This window comes from Miniopterus natalensis, chromosome 4 (assembly GCF_054644295.1).
Source record: "Miniopterus natalensis isolate mMinNat1 chromosome 4, mMinNat1.hap1, whole genome shotgun sequence".
NCBI lineage: Eukaryota > Metazoa > Chordata > Mammalia > Chiroptera > Miniopteridae > Miniopterus > Miniopterus natalensis.
In genome coordinates this window covers 45,822,904-45,828,903 of record NC_142084.1, presented here as the reverse complement: position 1 = coordinate 45,828,903, position 6,000 = coordinate 45,822,904, and positions in this window count along the sequence as shown.

The window sequence follows — 6,000 nt, the reverse complement described above, 5'->3', positions numbered from 1 at the left end:
CAAAAGGAATTATATCTTTTTAAGGTTCTTTTCACTGTTAGAACTTTGAAAAATCCCATTTTTCTATGAAATAACCAAATCTATAGGTTTTTCACTAAAAACATATACCCTTTATTTCTCTCTCTGATAGGGAGGGTTACGTGAAAGGCATACACTACTGCCCTCCTCTTCCACATTTGTACAACGGTCTTCATTTTAATGATGTAATTAATGCCTCAAAAATAAGAGTAAGCATATTGCATGTGATTTCTTGCTTTGTGGGAATATTTTTTTTTCCATTACAAAATAACAAAAAGCCCAATATAAAATGGACCACTGCTCTGGTGTATACCATTTATTCCTTTTGATTATCATTATTGCTATACATATTTTATCCTCAGGTCAAGATGAGGCTGATTTTTTATGTTGTTTCTCTCCTCCTCTGTTCCACAACTTCCCCCTGGGAAAGTCCCTGCTGTAGAGGAACTCAGCATCGCAAAAGTATGTGAGATCAGAGCTGCTTAAGTTTCTTTAGTACACCACCTGAGTTCTAAATATGAAAACATTTAATAATGTACACTATTAAATCATGAAATGTAAGTAAAAACATCACTCCCTAAAATTGGAAAGAACTTTCTAAGTTTTTAAATTGCTGATAGATATCTAATCACTGAATCTTATTTTCTTTGATTGATGTTAAGTTGACCTAGTATTTGGTAAATGTAACATTGGTCTACAGAACCTGCAACACAACTTTGATCAAATACATCAAGGTTTATTTGATGTTATTTATCTTCTTCTGTTCCCTTAACTAGAATATTCTTAAAAATATGTTTCAATCCTGTGCTTCCAACACCATTAGGTTTGTGTGGGAGTTTTAACATGATGATTTATAGCCCTCTGAAGAAAAAGGAAAGGTCAATAACAGTGGATCCATAAATTACTACTTTGCTAGAAAAAAATCTATGATGTTTTTCATATTAATCAGCTAATTTATACATGAGTAATCCAGAGTGATTGCTTAAATCTGTAATTATTTTTAAAAAATAGGAGATCGAAGATGGTGGTGGATTAGGTAGAAAATATATTCACCTCCTCCCAGGATCAAACTGGAATTACAATTAAAGTATAGAAAAATCATCCTGAATAACCAACTGAAGACTAGCTGGAGAGAGGCCTTATAACCCAAGGAGTTATAGGGGAGGCCACACTGAGACTGGTAGGAGATGTGGAGACCAAAGAGGGCTGGCCAGGCACTCAAAGGCACCAGCTGAAGTTCCAGAATGATATATTAGCTGCTGAGGATTTCCTCTGAAAAGTGCAAGGTCTAAACCCCAAACTAGGCTCCCCAGCCCAGAGCCCCAGACCTGGGAAAGGTGCCCACATAAAATCTGGCTGTGAAAAGCAGCAGGTTTCTGTCCTCCAGGGAGAGGCTGCTAGAAATGCATGTAGGCACCCTCTTAAAAAGCAAACACACAAAATTTCCTTTGCAGTCACTCACCCTGGGCTCTGGCAGAAAGAGTGCAGAGCTAACTGGTGCAGCATAAAGAGAGTCTGGGGTTGGTGGCTCTGGGGAGAGAGCTGAGAGGTCAGTTGCCAGGATCCCTGTGCTGACTCATTCCCCCATACTGCAGAAGGCATCTTTCTCCTCCTCTCCTATCTCTCCTCATTGTCTCGTTTCTCCCTTCTCTCTGTTCCCTCGTTCTGTTTAATGTGTTCCCTCCACTCTCTTCTCTCATGACCTTTGTTTTCTGTAATCTCTCCGTTTTCTGCATTCTCTCTGTTGTCTCCTGATTAGTTCCCTTTTTTACGTTCTCAGTCTTCTCTCCTGGTTCTCTACCTTTCTGCGATCTCTCCATTCTTTCCATTTTCTGCGATCACTCCATTTTCTCCCCATCCTCTCCTTCTTCTACAATCTCTCTGTTCTTTCCTTGTTCTCTCCATTTTGTACATTTTCTCTATTCTTTCCATTTTCTGTGATCACTCCATTCTCTCCCTATCCTCTCCATTTTGTGCATTCTCTCCATTTTCTGCCATCTCTTCTCTCCTGTATTCTCTCCATCTTCTGTATTCTCTCCATTCTCTCTTTCTACTTTCTGTGTTCTCTCCTCATTTTCAGCCAGAGCATTCCCTTTAGTGTAGCATCAGTTTGGGGGAAGCAATAGTCTCACCTATTCGTGCCCTAGCCGGTTTTGCCCAGTGGTTAGAGCTTCAGTCTTCAGATTGAAGGGTCTTGGGGCTCAGTTCCAGTCAAGGGCATGTACCTTTGTTGCAGGCTCATCCCCAGTCCCAGTGTGAGAATGTGCGGGAGGCAACCAATCATGAGGCACATGGATGTCTCTCTCTTTCTCTCTGTCCCTCTCTCTCTTTCCTTTCCACTCTCTCTGAAAGGCAATGGAAAAAATATCTTCAGGTGAGAATTAGAAGAAAAAAAAGTCTCATCCATTGGAATTCCCTCTCGCCCCACCCTGCAGAGCTCAAAAGCTGCTGAGTACAGCTGTCGTCTCTTTTAGTGACTGCGCTTAACAGACAACCTGTAGGCAGAGGTGGATCTTTGGGTGCTTTGAGACTTTTGCTGACCTGCCCTGGGCCCAGTGCTAGTAAAAGTAGGCCTTGTTTCACAGCTTGGTCCTTTCCCCATGCACCCAGGCCCAGAAGAGGGAGTCACAAACTGTGGATCACTGATAGGTCCAAACAGGTTGCCGAGGTCTAGTCATAAACAGCATCTGACACTGGCCTACATCAGAGTCGAGTCCCTCTGAAGAGACTCAGAACCAATACATCCAGTGGGCAGCCTCATATTACAATAGAGCAATATCCAATAAGGTTCACGAGCAACATATCCACAGGGAGATCTTGGCATGCACCAAACCCTGCTGAGGTGAATTCTACTTCATGTGATCAGCACATGCCAAGCAGCTTGCACACTGTGTTGGGGGTTGAGCCTCGCTGTGGTTGTCCTTTCATTATGCTTCGTCCCTGCCCAGGTCACTGAACTCAGCCACAGTTCCTACTAACCCCTCCTGCATGAATGCTCACTGTATCTCTTTGCATCTCCCAGCTGAAAGGAGTGCCAGCAGCAACCTGATTCCTCCCCTTTCCATGCTGAGACCTACAGTGAGCTCTGGGCTGCACGTCTCTATGCACCATCTCAGCTCTTCTCCTGTCCCACCTCCCGTTTGCTCCCACTTGTTCACCTTCAGATGTTTTAATACACAATCTCTCAGATGTGTTTGTGCATTGAGTAGGGAATCCTTTGTTGAATTATACCTGTTCAAACTGGTTAAATTTCAAGGGAAGAAACCAAGGGGATCTCTTCTGCCACCATTCCTCTGATGTCACTTCCCCTGTTCTTAAAGTTACTATTTCCTCTGTACTTTTCCAATACCTGACACTCGGCCACCAACTAGTGTATCCATTTTCACTGGCATGCCATTCCATTTCACCACTAGTATAAGTTTTAACAACCAGAGCACCAACAAGAGCTATCTGCACTCCATCTACTGGAGATGAGGTCTTTGTTTTTGGCTCGACAGTGGGTGATCCATCTCCAAAACTCCACCTTGTCACTTGCTTATTCTGTAAAATCTTGGCACTAATTGTCAGAATTCTGTGGAAAACAGACTTTGAGGTAGTATTTCATGTTGAGGTAGTGTGCCCTTGGGATGGATACCTATGAAAGGGAGGAAAGGGGAGCAGAGAGAAGTTGATCTGTGATGCAGGCCTGCTATCCTCAGCCAACCCCATAGCAAGTTCTGATGCTAAAATGGCCCCTCAGTATTATCCTTCATTGGGTTGAAATGGCTGTGCCTTTATATTCCTGCTTGATCAGACACTGGATCTCAGTACTACCTAATTCAATTATCTTCTCAAATGTCCTCCCCCCTATATAAAGTGACCTTTCAGTAGCTTTCCCTTATCCCTTTCACTTTAGATAATACATAATCATTTAAAGTCCTCTTTATTTTTATTTATTTATTTAAATATGCTTTTACTGATTTTAGAGGGAGAGAGAGGGAGATAGAAACATCAATGATGAGAGAAAGTCATTGACTGGCTGCCTCCTGCACATCCCCCACCAGGGATTGAGCCTGCAACCCGGGCATGTGCCCTGACTGGGAATCAAACCGTGATCTCCTGGATCCTAGGTCGATGCTCAACCATTCAGACACACTGGCTGGGCAAAGTCCTTTTTATTTAAAAAAAAATAAAAATTGAGGATAGAATTATCTTTTATGTCTCAAAAAAAAAAAGGAATCAAGCAGACACATTTGCAACTTTTATTTTTAAAAATAACACTGAATCTTTCCTAAGCCAAATTGCTAATTATTGCAGGTTTTAATTTTTTTCTTCATAAACTAGAAGACATTTCCCCTGAAGAAAAACTCAGGTAAATCCAGAAACTATTATAGAAAGATACAACTGGAACAGTCATTATTTTTGTTGGAGAGAGAACACTGACCCCACCTGAAAGGGGATTCTGAAAGAAGTGGCCACTGCATACATACCCCTACACAAATTTTGACAAATCTAGGTAAAGAGGACATGCTCATTGTTTTCTCCTTCCCAAATGCCTCAAACAAAAAGAAGCACAAAGCATAAAATTTTCTCCTGGTCTGATCTGTTCGAAGAAATAATGGCAGAAAACCTCCCTAGCCTGGTCAAGGAAAAGGTCACACAAGTTCAGGAGGCACAGAGTCCCAATCAAGAAGAACCCAAAGAGGCCCATACCCACAAACATCATAATTAAAATGCTAAAAATTCAAGACAAAGAGAGAATCTTAAAGGCAGCAAGAGAAAAGCAACCTGTTACCTACAAAGGAGTCCCCATTAAGCTGTCAGCTGACTTCTCAACAGAAACTCTACAGGCCAGAGGGGAAAAGCATGAAGTATTCAAGGTAATGCAAAACAAGGATCTGAAACCAAGAATACTCTATCCAGCAAGGCTGTCATTCAAAATAGATGATGAAATAAAGAGCAAAAAAAGACCAAAAAAAAGCTAAAGGAGTTTATCACCACCAAACCAGCATTGCAGGAAATTTTAAAGGGACTGCTGTAATTAGAAGCAGAAATAGAAGCATTGCAAAAAATCTTAAAGGGACTGCTGTAATAAGTAAGGATAGAGAGAGAAACAGGCATAAAGAATTAAAATGGCAATAAATAAGGGCCTATCAGTAATAACCTTAACTTTAAGGACTTTAAGGGTGAGATCAACAGCAATACAGTCATAGTTGTGGACTTTAACACCCCACTGACTTCACTGGATAGATCTTCCAGACAAAAATTCAACACAGAAACAGTGACTAAATGGCACACTAAATCAGGTGGATTTGATATTTACAGAACATTTCACCCCAAAGCTGAAGAATATACATTCCTCTCAAGTGCACATGGGTCATTCTCAAAGATAGACCACATGTTAGAACACAAAACAAGTCTCTACAAGTTCAAGAAGATTGAAATCATATCAAGCATTTCAGATCACAAGGGCATGAAATTAGAAATCAACTACAGTAAAAACACTCAAAAATGTTCAAACACATGGAGGCTAAGTAACATGTTATTAAATAAATGAATGGGTTACCAATGAGATCAAGAAAGAAATCAAAAACTTCCTGGAAACAAATGAAAATGAACACACAGCCACCCCAAATCTACGGGACACGGTAAAAGCAATCCTAAGAGGGAAGTTCATAGCACTGCAGGCCTACCTCAAAGAGCAAGAAAAATTTTTAGTAAACTAACCTTACAATTTAAAGAATTAGAAAGCTCCCCTGTGAAGCCATCTCGACCAGGGCTTGTGTGTGCTGGGAGGTTTTTTTGTTATTACTGCTTTGATTTCATCAGTTGTCATTAGCCTATTCGGGTTTTCTGATTCTTCCTGATTCAGTTTTACATGATCTCATTCACAGGTGGAATCTAATAAACAAAATAGACTGAGAAACAAAATAGATCCAGAGACATAGATGCATGGAACAGACTGATGAATCTCAATGGGAAGGCGGGGGTTGGGGGAAAAGG